Source organism: Cyphomyrmex costatus, unplaced genomic scaffold (genome assembly GCF_001594065.2).
Source record: "Cyphomyrmex costatus isolate MS0001 unplaced genomic scaffold, Ccosl1.0 scaffold998, whole genome shotgun sequence".
In the NCBI taxonomy this organism is placed as follows: domain Eukaryota; kingdom Metazoa; phylum Arthropoda; class Insecta; order Hymenoptera; family Formicidae; genus Cyphomyrmex; species Cyphomyrmex costatus.
This window is the reverse complement of record NW_017280591.1, coordinates 79241-82557: the sequence shown is the minus strand read 5'-3', so window position 1 is coordinate 82557 and position 3317 is coordinate 79241.

Genomic DNA, 3317 nt, shown 5'->3' with positions numbered 1-3317 from the left:
GTAGAACGACAATAGTCATAGTTCCGTGATTTATTTATTAATTAATAACTGACGAACTATCTGTAGATAGCAGGAATTCATTAATTCTGTCTTCCCAAATTTTGATCGATCAAACCACGCTTTTGTAATATAGAAAATTTATCACACGCATTTAATTTTTATAAGAAAAAATGTACAGCCTTGATCATAAGTATAAAGTATCTTCAATTTATTGCATTTTCTTGAAAAACGGGATAATAAATATTATTTTTTAGTAAAATTATTTTCTAATTTACATATTTATTTTTCGATAAAATTTATACGTCAATTTATAGGGGTTTTAAAAATCTATTTTTAGGAACCAAAACTGTGTGTGTGTGTGTGTGTGTGTGTATATATATATATATATATATATATATATATATAGATATTGTTAAATATATATTTTTACACCACCACTGTGTGTGTGTGTGTGTGTGTGTGTATATATATATATATATATATATATATATACATATATGGATAGAACTTCATTATTTTAATGACAAAAAATACTGAAGACAAGATGTAAATTTGGAGTTTCGAGTGTGCTTGATTATGTATATATATAAAAACATGGGAAGTAATTCTTATATCTCTTAATTATAAATATATCCTCTTATATTTATAACTGGCTATTGTTACGTATATTTTTATTTAATCTTGATATAATTATTGGAAAGTTATGTGAAAGTTAAAAAGAGAGAACATCTCTCTCGGGGGTAAGACAGGTCGATACATCTCGATCATGTCAGCGTCACTCTCACCCCTGCGACTTTATAGCGCTTATAATTAGCTTCATATCGCCACGCCCGATTACCTACCCTCCTGCCTTTTTGCGTTCCTTGTCTTCTGACTCTTCAGAAACTTAGGATGCTATTACTTATCGATTTCGTTCATGATCAAATCATCTTGACCAAATTAAATCGTTTTGACGTTCTCTGATAGTTAAACAACTTATTACGGAAATTCACTTCATGTCAAATTAATTTTTTTATATTCTAACTTTCAATTAACTCACATAGAATAATAATATAATACAATAATATACACTAAATATCTTTAAATTATTGATATAATTATGTTGTGAAATAACATAAAATTTATTAATATTTTGATGTATGCATGTAATTACTATTTTTAAATATACAATTATTTTAGTTAAGAAAATGATAAATAACCCTTCGTTTTCATCTCGCGCATGTTGTCGGGCTATCTCGAACTAGATAATTCGATGCTCATTATTAGATCACGTATTCTTGCCCGTCATCCCTCTTTCGTCCGAGAATTTATTTTTTCCGCCGATAATAGGGCATCACCCTACGTCGCGCAGATGTCACGTGTGACGGGGCATTTAAATATCTTCCTATTAAATTCCTGGCTTTCTCACACGGGTGTCCTCTCTCCCCCTATTCGCGAGGGCTGTGTTGTTTAGACCCCCCCCTTCTGTCTCTCTCTCTTTCTCATGAAGGTAACCCTGACCCACAGCTTCGACTGACGAGGTTTCAGCCCTTTGAGGGAATGCCCCATTGTATCGCGGAGACCGAGCACACTCCCTCTCTCCCTTCTTTCCACTTCATCCTACGATTTCTTTGCGATGGATATGAATTAGCCTTCGGGGTAGAAAAGGGGAAGAGAGTAAAGTAACTACAACAACTACAGACTCACCCTTCGCCGACACGCGCCTTTTAAAACGAGCGAAACCCTCGGAGAAAGTAACACGACACGACTTTCTGGGCTGCTTCATTTTTTCTCTTGTCATCGAAAAGAGAGTAAAATCTGAAAAGTTACATTTCTGAAAAGTTGATGGGAATTTAAAATTTTTGTGAAGAGAATCTCAAATGTATTAAATATTATCATCACTTACAATTCTCTGTTTAATTTTCCTAAATCTTTGATGGGCACGCGATAACCAATTATTTAAATTAAACTTTAAACCGTAAAAAATTAATCAATCATAGTCGATTCTTATTCTTCTCACATTCGACTGTGATCGATCAATTTCTTATATGGTTTAAGATTTAAGTAATCGTTTATTATAGTGAGCCCATCAATCTACTTATGTTTTAATGTTAGTTGCAAATTGTTATTCTCGATGATAATTAATTTTATTTAGTTTTTTTATTTGTTTATTTACATATTGCCTACTTGCAAATTAGAGCCTCTTATTTTATTTTGCTTTACATTTAACAATATGTTTACGTAAAAATCCATTCTCAATATTCAAACACATCATAAGATCTCAGTAATTACAATTCAGTTAATTTCACATTTTAGTTAAATTAAAGAAAATTTATGGCTCGTTATTCGCAAAGCAATATAAAGAAGGTTAAAGACGATAGATGAGAAAAATAAAAATTAAAAAAGTACAAAATAATTTATTCTCTTCTGCATTTTAATTTCTTAAAGTGTTCTCTCTCATTGATATTTTTCGCTCATATAGGATTCAATGTAATATGATAAATAAACCAAACGCAATTTAAACGGAACGACAAATAAATGCTAATGTAAGCTGTGGAAAAACTAAAGAAACAGGCGGGATGTCGTCGTATCGAATCAGGTTCATTGACCGAGACAAGAAAAAGCACTGTTAATGGAATAGAGTACCGAGTGGAAAACCTTAATCCTGGGGAACTATCAATCAGGATCACCGTCAACGCTAGTTGCAGCATCCCATATGCTCGCCAGTGTGAAAAGCGCGTAAACGCGTCGGCCGGCAGCGGCGAGAGGGAGGATCAGGGGGTGGTTGGCAGGGGGCGGTTAGGAGGGTGGATTTCTCGATTATGCGAATATCTACGGGCACAATGGAACCCCAGTGTCAGCTGCTCCCATCATCCCCTTCGTCCGTCGAGCGACGTGGAGTCTCGTGCACAACCCCCTCCCCCTTGTCCACCCCCCGCGAAATAAGCAATAAGTTGCGTTAGCACTGTGACGAACCACTCCTCCCCTCCACTCATCCCCCTCGCGCACAGCACCGATCCTCCCTTGACCGAGGGCACGCGCCGGGGTGAACGTCCCCTATAGTGCAGTTTCGGCGTTCATCATGCTCGCTTCGAGTCTGTGCGATGTATCCGGTGGCCCGGAATTAACGCGATCATTAACAACGAGATCGAGTGGGTCGTTTCTTCTCTTCTCTTTTATCTATCTGTGAAAGATAATTTTTTATTTAGTGAAGTTTAGGAGCCAGTAAAAAAAGAGTGCTGAGCGAGATTTCAATTAAGATAATTTCTCTTTCAGTGAAGTTTAGGAGCGAATTAGAAAGGGATGTTGTAGAACAAGATTTCGATTCTTAAGTGCTA